The 13,292-nt window shown below is 31.5% G+C and overlaps 1 protein-coding gene across 1 annotated transcript in view; it reads left to right on the forward strand.

The window, feature by feature from the left end:
* Positions 1 to 1,214: 1,214 nt before the first annotated feature.
* LOC146530229 (proton-coupled amino acid transporter-like protein pathetic) overlaps positions 1,215 to 13,292 on the forward strand; it is a 32,493-nt gene continuing 20,415 nt past the window's right edge. Inside the window, exon 1 of the mRNA XM_085200643.1 lies at positions 1,215 to 1,351. The gene's annotated coding sequence lies outside the window, so the exon portion shown is untranslated. The remainder of the gene's footprint in view (positions 1,352 to 13,292) is intronic.

Raw genomic sequence — 13,292 nt, forward strand, 5'->3', positions numbered from 1 at the left:
TTTATTATACAACACATCCGGGTTAGGAAGTATAACTTTAATCAACACATCATCAGCTAACGGACGACTTACCGTATATAACTTACCGTAACCTACATAGTTAGTTATGTTATAGAACTAACTATATAATTTTAATAGGTACACAAAAGTTATTAAATAAATCAGCTTCACGCTGTATCCCGCACACAGCAGGGTAGGCAGAGGGAACATAGTGTTAGGACACTCCGTTCTGCACTTTCGGCACCAGAGTGAAGAAATGGAAATATAAATTTAAAGAAATATTTCATCTCCTCGTTTTGGAAACCTCTCTGGAAACTATCACTAAGGCATACATTCTCATTTTGAGACATTGCCTTTGGAGCAGCGAAATTCAATACCGCGCTTAATTGTAATAATTAATTTCACCGCGTGGAAATCGAACCCCCACCTTAGTGGATTCGCGATTATAGTCAGACGCTTTGCAGCTAATATCTATTTCAAACATATATCAAAATAAAATAACCCACCCACAGGTCATTGTTTTTAAAACAAAGAAGTCAATATACAATAAAATTATCATATCAATAGATATATAATAAGAAATAACGGAATACACATTATTACTTTTTGCTTATTCTGACCTAGTAAAGAATATCATTAGTTTTTATTTCATCGTCGAAGCTATATAAAAAAATCTAGACTATATATTTTTTCTTATCAATTTTCTATTACTGATAAATAATATAGGTACTTAACGAAGAATTGAAGTCATACTTCAAGGCTCGTGCTTCACTCAAGCCCTATATTAAATGTCTAAATAAATTACTTTTCACCTCGGTTTATTTTACCTTGACCGAAAATAAGATTAGAAAAAAAAAATTGTTGTGAGGTACGAAAAAAATATTGTAATGTCTAAACTGTAAACGGGGCGTTAAATTCCGCAATTCAGAACATAATGTCTCGAAAAATGTACGAAAAGTTTAAAACGGAATTTCTTAACACTACGTTCCCTCTACGTACCCTGCTGTATATGGGATTTAGTTTGCTAGGAAACAAAATAAAAAAAAAATAAGCATTATATATAAGACCCTTAACTAACCTAGCCCAACAAATGTAAATCTCAAATGTAACATTAAAACTTTTCCAAGTAATTTCATAACCAATTCCATTGATCTCCCACCTCTTCTAACATTGAATGATTTCTATAGAGATTGGCAAATAACGCAGTTCTATGTAACTGGTTTATGCAACTGCGCGTACGCATGTCTAAATACCTGCCTGCAGTATACATTTGGCTACTAAAAGTGTTACACGTTTCATAGTTGGTGTTAAAAATATAGATAGTGTCATCGGTTCTAAGTACAATTAAAAGGTAATTTTATTTATTATTCAATATTTTTCTTCTTATTGATCCATTGTTTGAAACATTAGATATAGCGATATTGTATATTTTATCTAGTTTTGTAATAATTTGGGATTTTTTAAATTGAAACCCTTTTCTTTTTATTTATTTATCTATTTATAAGATTTATTATGCTATAAATATTTAAATTATTAATTTTCTTATTTAATTTATTTTATAGTGCTATTAAAATATAAACACAATATAATTATATGAGTACAATAAATGTAATAGCAGTATGTGAATTATCCTGTAAATTAATTCAAATATTTTAATATGAAACTTTATTTAGGTATGAATATCAATTTTAAACGAAAATACTTAAGAAACACCGTACGTTAGGTATATTCGTACCTATCTACTTTTGATAGTATAATGCATTTCGTATTTACATTTTTAATGGTAATTTACTAATATTATTCATTTAAAATAATTAATATGTGTATTTTAATATTAATTGTTTTTTTGAGGCCAGACTGTAGAACCGACTGATTGTGGGTTGGATCCGATATTTCCATTTCTTTGCTCTAGTGTCGTCTAGTGTCATTCAACACGTAATGCCTCCTGCATTCAGTGGAAAGTGGGAAACAGAGTGTTTTAACACTAAGTTCCCTCTGCCTAACCTGCTTTGTGCTGGAAACAGCGTGAAGCGGAATTTAATTGCTTTTAAAAATAATGTTTAAGAATTATTCTAAATTATTTAACATTTTGAATTAGTTGGGTCACTTATATAAAATACTTACTTAAAAACTAATGATTTTATTTACTCAATAAAATTTTATTTTTAATTGTCAATCATATTAACTATGCATTAGTGCTATATTGAACTAGGAAAAATTTCTCTAATTGTAATGTAATTTTGTGCAAAGAATAATATTTCGTGTGTTAATGTTAGTTAGGGAATAAATATTTCAGTTCGTTTATTTTGCGAATTTATAATTTAAATTTATTACTATTTGCGCGTTGAGAGGGAAAAATTAAAATGACTAATTATCTTGCGTAAGAACCGAACCCATAGCTTGTCTAGTGCGAGTCGGATTCGTCCACCTACGGGTTCCGTATCGGTTTCAAGATTGGTTTTTATTATACGGCGAATTTCATATAAAATACAACAAAAACTATGCTATACTACATTTTGCAAAGTGCTTGTTTGTTTTAGATTATGCTGACTTAGATTATTTTTTTTTTCTGTGCTCCTGAATAGCAGACCTCAATTTTCAATATTAACTTCAGCTAGTTATCTCCAGGCAAATTCGAGCTAAATGATCTTATAACAACAAAGTGATTCGTAAGGATTATTTATACCTTTTAAGGAACCCTAAAAAATGAGCTTAGTTAACGCAGTTTATTCATTCGTTCGGGCCGTAGCAGTACAGTATGTCCTGCAAACGCCATGTTGATGTTGTAGGTTCGATTCCCGGGAATGAATTATTTAATATTTTCATTTCCTCACACTGGTAACAAGACGCCACACTACATACAATGTCCCAAAAATCGACAGAAAGTGGAGAACTGAGAGTATAAGAATATCGTTATAAATTTTAAATGGGATCGTCTTTCAAATAAGAAATAAGAAGTACAAATTGATAGTAAATTTTCTGCTTGTAACGTTTCTTCACGAGCTAAAAGTATTGTTTTTATTATATTGTATGAATTAAAATTAATTACAATGCGAATTTTGTTAGTTAATCAATAAATTTATTGCAAGCATTGAAATCGTGTTATTTTGCCAGGGCTGTGTAAGTTCGATTATCGTGTTACGTAAAAAATTTATAAAAATTAGGAGATAACATTTGTGACACATATTATGTGGCATGTGGCATATGGCATAATCGAAAACAATATTATATTTATGCAGTGATACTGTCTGTGTTGGTTTTGGATCTCAAAAATGTCAGTAAGGTCAGTCTTATGAGAAACTATCAGCTAACATACGAAAAGTTTAATAATTGTGTTTTTTCAATATAACATTTAACAGTCGCACGCTGTCCTGGCGGTACCAGCGCGCTCTTAAACGCAACAGGTTCTGGATTCGATTCCCACTCGAGGATATAAAATATTTAATATTTTCACTTACTTGCTCTGGTAAAAAAGCAAAGATCAGCGTAGAATTCTACAACTGCAGAATTCCGTGAAAAATGTTGAACGAAAGTGTCTTAACGTCTTGTTACCAATATGAAGCAATCTATATAATGTATTGCCCCGAGTGAGAATCGAATTCATAACCGTCACGTTTAGAATAAGACCCTGAGCTGCTGCACCATGACTACCATATAAATTAGAGTTATAAATAAAAAGCAAAACGTTAAAATATGGGGGATATTTAAACGAGAAAATTATACAATAGTAGATAGCAGAGCAAACTCGTTCAGTATAAAAATGAAATTGGGAATAATATTTCAAAACTATGGTTTAGTCAAAATCCATATTATTCTTACTTTAGTTCAGGCGTCGTAACGTATGGGCAATATTAATCGAAGGGGTTCGATTAATATTCGGGGGGAGAGAAATACATATTATTTCCATTTCCTCGCTCTGGTAACAAGAAAAACCACGCAATATCTTGAAAATTTGATCGAAAAGCAACTTAATGGGAAACGGAGAGTTAACACTAGGTTCACATGTTCTCTCTGCCTACCCTGCTATATGCGGGATACAGTGTGAAGATAAAAAAAAGAAAACCTTAATAATTATTGATTTTCAATTAATCCAGGTCAAACGTTATCTTAGTTAACAAGCACCTAAGCATGCCCTTGACACGTTGTTATATTTATGTAGATTTTGAGATAAGTGGCACATCACTAATCTTTCCATCGATTATAGTAATTGAGATAGTGTTGTTAATTCTGTGATAGTTATTGTGTACGAACAAATTAATGTAAATAATTATGTACGGACTTAATTTCCGTGTAATACATATAATAAAAAAGAGGCGGTAGTGGCGCAGCGGCACAAGGGTGTGACTGTAACGCGACGGTTTGGGTTCGATCCCCACCCGAGGAAGTGAAATATTTATTTACGTTTATATTTCCATTTCTTCGCTCTGGTGTCGAGGCAAAGTGCGGCGTAGAGTTCTGCCCCTCAATACGCAGTGCCATCAGAATTCGGCAGAACGGAGTGTCTTAACACTAGGTTCCCTCTGCCTACCCTATTGTGTGCGGGATACAGCGTGAAGCTGATTTAATATTAATTATTTTTTTCAATATATATAAAAATTTTGTAATTTATATAAAAATAAAGAAAACAATAAATTGTGAATATAAATATTACTAAATACGAATATACATTATTGAAAAGTTACAATAGACCGAAAAATATATTCTTTTGTTTATTATTTTATTGTTATTACTTTTACGAATATAATTATCTTTACAAAATGTTATTTACATAATTGTAATTATAACTCAAAATATGAGACGTAACGGCTTAACGTGCTGAGAGCACCTGAGGGAATAAATTATTTTCATTTCGTCACTTTGGTAGCAAAACATAACGACAAAGCGCGGCGTTGAACTCTGCCTCTTAACACTGAATGTCTTGAAAATTAGGCGAACAGTGGGGAACAACGCTCAACGACAGGTTCCCTTTGCCTACTATGATATTGCCTACTCGCGTGAAGATATTAATTTTTTTGGAACTAATAATTTCCGTTGCATTAAGCTAGATTTGAACCATTATCCATCTCCTATTAACTAAAAAGAAAAAAATTGTAAAATATATTATATTCTTAAGTGTGACACAAAAAGAAACAACCTGTATATTTAACAAATTATTTAATAAAATAAATATAAATAATCTACATAAATATAAATAATTTTTATGTAGATAATAATAGTTTTTGTATTAATGCTTTCTCATATATAGCAGGGCAGACAACAAGGCAAGAGTGTCAAGACACTGCGTTCTACCCTTTCATATCAATTTTTGAGACATTGTGTTTTGAGCAGAATTTCAACGACAAGTTACGTCTACTTATATGAGAAAATTTAAATAAATCCTCATTCCCTTCAATCGGTATCGAACCTACAGTCGCGTTTGTAGGACTCAATGATCAATGTTAAAAATATATTTTTGCTGGTGGTCAAATCCACTTGTTTTATTTTGTTATTGATATAGAGGTTAATTAGTCTTAGATGTTCCCTTGGTCTAATAACATAAATTGCAAGGAAAATATATAATATATAGCTATAAATAAATATTAGTTGTAATTAATATTTATTTATTTTTATGTATATTTTTGAATGACTTTCGAATAATGGATCTTTTATTTGAATTTAAGGCTAAAAGTAATTTAAAAACGATCTCACTATTCACTTCTGGGATGTTTGACGACTTCTCGTTAAGGAATATCTCATACTGGTTTTGCTAAAAACGGGAATCGAATCTGTAAAGGTCATGATAAAATAAAATAAAAAGCAGCACAATTGCCGGTGCAATATTTTTTACTTTATTTTATACTTATTCTACTTTATTTTATTATTTATTCATTAATATATACGATCTCATGCGTGCGCGTCTCATCTTACAACTGTAAGCGCGAGGGTTGTAGGTTCGATTACCACTTTGGGTTTTAAAATATTTTATTTCCTCGAACGAGCAAAAGTGTGTTCCGCCAGTCAGAAGCAATGCCTGTATTTCCAGTTTTAACTGGATTTTTAGCTACTTTTAGTTAAGAAACTTTTACTACGAATTATTAATACTTTATGTTATTTTAAAGTCGTCTTATTTTCCTATGTTCTTAGATCTAAATGTAAAAAAAAACAAATCAGCTCCACGCTGTATCCCGCACATAACAGGATACGCAGAGGGGACCTAGTGTTAGGATAAACTCCGTTCCCCATTTTCCACCGAATCCTGGAGACGTGCTGAATGGCGGAATTGAACGCCGCCATGCCTAGACACCAGAATGAAAAATTCAATATATAAATTTTTAATAAATATTTTCTCGAGTGGTAATAGAAATTTACAATCATATTTTGTGCCCTTGCTCCACGACTGGCCTCAAATCTAACTTTCACACTTATCTTTTTATTCTCTCTTAACAATATTTATCTATAATTATAATGTTTTCTATTTTTTTTCCTGTGTTCACATATATACAGGAAAAAATATAAAACTGATAATAAATATAATAGTCTACCTTGATACAGAATATCACGTTTCTAGGACATCTAGAAATGGGTTAAGTTTTTTGATGAATAAGTGGGTAGTCACATAAAAGCTCTTTGCGAATTATGAAGGGCTCTAAGTTAACTCAAAATAGTTCGTGTAAAACACACACTGTCAACTTTTAACTTGGCTGTACATGTTAGCGCGTATCTTAGGGTCAGAATTTTATTTGATTTTTTTCATTTAGGTAATTTTCTTTTTAACCGTCTTGAACAAGGAGTTTCATAATTCGATTGGTATGTTTGTTTGTAAATTAAAAATCTTAATAAATTGTAGCAACATTAGGTATGTTTAATATATTGGCATTATTGCAATCAATTAAAAAAACTAGAATCATAATTAAATCTTCTAATATTTCTTAGGAATAGTGTGAAGTCACTCCACTTTTGGTGACATGATGTGTTAATAGAACTATTAGATGCATTGTCTCAAACAAAAGATAAAACTATAAATTAATGTAGTAGTTAGCTTCACTTAAAGAAGATTTATAATGCAGTCACATTCTCCATATATAATTACCTATTGTTCGATTTGGTCCATCTGTGGATCATTGTGTATTTATGGCCATGTAATGGTTGCGTGTGATTGTAAGCGCGATGGTTGGTGGTTCGATTTCCTCTGGTGATAGGATAACTTTTTTTTATTTATAAAAAAAACTAGTGGACCCGAACGCGGCTACGCCCGCTTGAACTATACGAATATTTATATAAATATATTTATGAAATTATTTTCAGTTTTCAATAGACAAATGTGTTAAGCAATCTCATTTTGTGTAACGTTTTCTAACAAGAAACTTTACAAATCGTTGCTTAGCAACGGTCGCATAGCGACAGATGTTATTAACATGGCGGAATAAATTGCATGTCAAATTAACAAATATTTTAATATATTGGTATATAACGAAAAAATTACAAATATGAGAAAAAAAAGTATCTTATGTTCATCCCGAGACCCTCAAGTATCTCTATATGAGTATTTTATCACAATTGAATTAGCGGTTTGGCCCTGATTGCGTAAAAGACAGACAGACAGACAGAGTTACTTTCGAATTTATAATATAGGTATGGATAATACAAACGATCGTATAGATCTCCTGAACATTTCCGTGATCTGATAAAACGATTTCCAAGGAATATATGTAATATTAACTTCGTGAGACTATTAAAAAATGTCAAGATCAATAATGTTTGCGATATCTGTACCATTCACTGCACTGCAATGTCACATTCATTATTTTTAAACAAAAAGGTAAAAATATATTTTAAATCTTTTTATATATTTTATAAATAAGAATATGCTAAATATAGATAATTTAAAAGTATCGATTAAATATGTATTCATATTTTTATGTAGTTGACTCCAGTTCTGACACAAGGTCGGTATGATGTTTTTTGATTTGTTTGCTCCAGTAACAAGATAAGGCGTTGAGTTCTGCCACTCAACACGTAATGCCTCCAGAATTCGACAGAAAGTGGAGAACAGAGTGTCTTAACACTAGGTTCCCTCTGCCTACCGTGCTGTGTGCGGGATATATCATGAAGCTGATTTATTTTGATTTATTTTATGTTTTCAAAGACAATATAAAATTAATAACAGATCCACATCTATTGTCCGTTTGTTTGTTTATCCATAAATCTCTCGGTAACTAAGACTTAGATGACGATAATGTTTTTTATTTAAATCGGATTTATTCCAATTTTAGAAACAGCCATTAAATAGGTTCAGTAAATTAAAAAAAATATATCGTTGTAATGTCTGAATTACTATTGATGGAATTCCAACTTAACTGTGGCATTTGGATTCTGGGTGTAGATAGGTCTACTTATATAAAGAAAACCTTGTATTTATCTGTCCTAACAAACCTTATATGACGTAATCCACGTAATTCTGATTCATTCATCTCCACTTATTGAAGGTTTAATATTAACCTTACTTGAACTTTATATGCCATTGACGTACAATGAAACTTAATTCCTTAGTTTTTAAGGGCTTTTGTGACTAAACTTCTTAGAATTTTCTTATGCTAAATATAGATAATTTAAAAGTATCGATTAAATATGTATTCATATTTTTATGTAGTTGACTCCAGTTCTGACACAAGGTCGGTATGATGTTTTTTGATTTGTTTGCTCCAGTAACAAGATAAGGCGTTGAGTTCTGCCACTCAACACGTAATGCCTCCAGAATTCGACAGAAAGTGGAGAACAGAGTGTCTTAACACTAGGTTCCCTCTGCCTACCGTGCTGTGTGCGGGATATATCATGAAGCTGATTTATTTTGATTTATTTTATGTTTTCAAAGACAATATAAAATTAATAACAGATCCACATCTATTGTCCGTTTGTTTGTTTATCCATAAATCTCTCGGTAACTAAGACTTAGATGACGATAATGTTTTTTATTTAAATCGGATTTATTCCAATTTTAGAAACAGCCATTAAATAGGTTCAGTAAATTAAAAAAAATATATCGTTGTAATGTCTGAATTACTATTGATGGAATTCCAACTTAACTGTGGCATTTGGATTCTGGGTGTAGATAGGTCTACTTATATAAAGAAAACCTTGTATTTATCTGTCCTAACAAACCTTATATGACGTAATCCACGTAATTCTGATTCATTCATCTCCACTTATTGAAGGTTTAATATTAACCTTACTTGAACTTTATATGCCATTGACGTACAATGAAACTTAATTCCTTAGTTTTTAAGGGCTTTTGTGACTAAACTTCTTAGAATTTTCTTATATTCAAAAGGTTTGCTTATGATTATTAGGCGATATATGTTACAGAATTCTCCTCCTTATAGATTAGTCCGTTTTTTTTATCTAGGCATAGGGAATCGTCTCTCTGTTTTCTGTGAAGAAGTAAAGTGGAGATCGAATTTACTACCACAGCGTTTACGGCAACCACCACCACCACTACACTAAACATATTAAAATCTTAAAATTACAAAATTTTAACTTAAATATATAAACATAAGTACTTATTCTTTAAGACATTATGAAATTTAGAAAGGGCTTTTATTGCACAATAGTATTAGATACAGTTTTCATTTTTTATTGCTTGCGGTAATTTGGTCACATCAATATGGCCGGCCTTGCGGGGACCGAGTGAAAGTTAAATATGTATTGTACCATAGTACTTACTTCCATGTATTGCGATAGAGCCTTCCGCTAATAGTGACTCATTTTACTTCGCCTTATTATTATTAATAAAATATATGAGTCAATAAATCATTTTCACGCTGTATCCCGCACACAGTACGGTAGGCAGACCGTGCAAAGTGGGTGGGTTAAGTAGGAAGGCAGACCCTGGTTATAGCCGGGCTTATTGCCAGGAAGAAGAAGAAGTACGGTAGGCAGAGTTAATTTAGTGATAAAACACTCCGTTCCCCACTTCTCGCCGAACTTTTCGAACTCAACGCCGAGCTTTTGGCTTGCTGCCAGAGAGAAAACATGAAAATATTAATAAATAATAATTCATTCCTTTGGGTGGGAAAACCCATAATTGTCGCGCTCCTTAATAAAGGAAAATTAGAATTAATATTTTATATAAATTTCACGTTTTTAATATTTTTACTTTATTTTCTTTAATTATGTCAAGAACTATTTATACCAGAAGTGTTTCCATTATTTAGCTCATTGTGGCTCAATAAATCAGTGTCTAAGTGTACTCGTAATAGTTGTTAATACGATTCTAGGGGGGAGGGGAGGGGAATGATTTGGCTTACTCAGGTGCAACTTTGGTTTCAACCATATTACGTACTCGATAATTAGTTAGAAAATCGAGAACGGAGTGTTTTAGCACTAGGTTACCTCTGCCTACATGTTAGTGTCGTGATATTTGAAATGTTTTCCCAAACCAAACTTAGGAAAAAAATAATTACTTGTTTTTTTTTCACGATATTTCCGCTTATTTCTTATTTATTAGCCTCTTGTTAAAATTTTTACGACTTTAGAAAAACATTTAAAAACAATTTTATTACACTGCATAACACTATTGTGACAGAATATGAAGGAAATATATGAAAATATTTAAACATTGTTAAGGCTGTAATGATAAAAAGGTAATAACTTCAGAATAGGACTTCAGAATAGAGCTAGAATAATATACGATATTTGCTTCATAGAATTTTTTCATTGTCAATAAACCTCATTGTTTTCATTTAATCTCGTCTTTATCTCGTAATTCATCAGAGATCCTTGAGAAATGAAGACCATACAAAGAACTATGTTTTTTATGAGCATTGGCTGAGGGATAGATTATAAGACCGGGTTCGATTTCTACTCGGGGGAATAAAAATATTTATGCTTCGTCGCTGTGGTGACCAGAAATAGCGCCACATTGAGAGAGAGAGAGTGATTTTTCTGATAATTTAATACATGGATTTAAGAATCAAAATAAGTTAAATAAGTTGCACTGATTTAATGATATAAATCAACGTTAATTGCTGTTTCTGCGTACGGCTGTAAATTACAAATGATGTCAGTTATTTTAAGCATACCTATTATGTATATATATATATATAGTAAATACTCGAAGGTACTAAAGGTGCAACAGAAGGGCTTGGTTTTAGATTGCAAGGTCATTCATTGAATGATTGTATAATTCAAATCTCTGGAGGAACGGAAACATAAGTATGAGATATATAACATTTTTATAGATTTCTTAATGTAAGTGGATTAATGTGATGAAACTCATGTATTTTGAGGCGGTCTTGGCGCAACAGCACAGACCTTGACTGTAAACGCTACGGTTGTAGGTTCGATTTCCTTTTAGGGGAATTAATTATTTTTATATCCTCGCTTTAGTAAGAAGAGAAGTTGTGTTACTAATTTTTGCGCAATACAAAATGTTAAATACCGGTAAAATCTAGTCATGTATAACACAAAAATATCTCATCCGATCTTAGGTATTACATCTTTAAATTACTTCAAACGTCAATTATCGACTTAAGTTTTTTTTTAAAAAAAAGACAAGACAAACGATCGTACCGGTCAATTGATTGTAAGTGATCACCGCCTTTAAGGTGGACCCCAGGTCATATCGAAGTAAAACAATAAAAAATAGAAAATATTAATTCAAGAAAACGCCAAATACAAAATGATAAAAGGAAAAATTATTATTTGTCACTTCCTTTAATAAGCTAATAAAAGAAAGATCCGTTTAGAGAAAAACGTGCTCGAAATTGAAATATAAGATTTATGATATTGAGAGTAATATTAAGATATAAATTAAACCAATATTCTTTTTTATGGTTACAAGGAAAAAATTACGGCCGCTTTACGCTTCCGTCGTTACTTTACGCATAATAAGTATAAACGTAAAAGAACATTAAAAATAAGGTTAAATAGTATATCATTGTTGTATATATTATGTAAGTTGCTAACACGACAGCTGTTCGATTCGATTCGGGGGATAGAACTATTCTCATTTTCTTGCTTTTGTAACAAAATGAACTCAGCGGTGAGTTTCGTCACTAAACACACAATGTCTCGGCGTCGGGAGGGGAGTAGAAAACGGAGTGTATTGACACTAGGTTCCATCAGCCACGAGATATAACGTGAAACAATTATTAAAAAGGCCAATTGTTTTTTGTTTTGTTTTTGCCGGCTTTCAAGTTACACTACCATTCCCGCAAAATGGGGAAGATACCTTCCACATTTTTCCGCCTGTAAAAACGGTCTTGTATATATTTGTGCTATTTTTCGTTCATTCCGTTACGAAATAAACACATTTTTTAATATTATTTCATGGTCAAATTACGTTGACCCCTCAATCTCTAGTTTCGGTGAAATATTTGCTTAAATTTTGTATATAAAATTTTAATTTTTTTTTTATATATTTTCAGCTATTCTTGCCTGGGAATTAACCGTGAAGTGCACAGGTCAAAATATGGCTTTAATTTTATGCTAATTTTACGTTTAATGACTCAATGAGGCATAGTCAGAAAGTATCTGACAGTATTTACACGGCTTGTTTGAATTTAATTAACGCCATAAAATTGAATAGTATTTATAAATAATATATAAAAAAAAAATAGCGACGGAGGGCATAGTATTTCACTAAAATCGCGAAGACTGTAGCTTCCATCCCAAATTAGGAGGATGAATAATTTTAATTTTTTGGTGTTATCCCGGCGTTAAGTTCCGCCACTCAACATGCAACATCCAAAAATGGGGAAAGGAGGGTCTTGTCACTGGGATCCCTCTATTCTGTGATACACCGTGAAAAGCTTGAGGCGTGCTTAAAAAATTTAAACCGATAAAATAATATCTACTTTCCAGTTATTTTATCATTATCTAAAACCTACTTTACAATCTGAGCTCTCAAGCAATTTATCAACTAAATTCTTCACCGTATAGTAGATAGGATACAAACAAAATAATAGATTATCCTTATAAATTAAATATTTGTTTCATTTAGTACTTAAACTGTGCCAAACACCTGTTGAGCTGTCAGCTGTCAAGATAAAGAAGGAATTTTGTCATTGTTTAAACATTAGTCTTGCTTTTTCTTTGTTTTTTTTTAAATTGCTACTTCATAGGTCATATTATAACTTTTAAATACTTATTTTTTTTAAGTTTTATTCCACAGTAAGAGTATTAAAATAAAATATTTTTTTTGGAAACCATAAAAAAAAATACCAGAACTTAACCCCGCGTCTGCTGGAAACCGTCCAAGCTCTTTATTACTGTAAAGTTTCATCTAAATCCGTTGAGTTGTTTTTACGTACATT

The sequence above is a fragment of the Heliconius melpomene genome, chromosome 17, assembly GCF_056956725.1.
Source record: "Heliconius melpomene rosina isolate 202511_hmr_F chromosome 17, ASM5695672v1, whole genome shotgun sequence".
NCBI lineage: Eukaryota > Metazoa > Arthropoda > Insecta > Lepidoptera > Nymphalidae > Heliconius > Heliconius melpomene.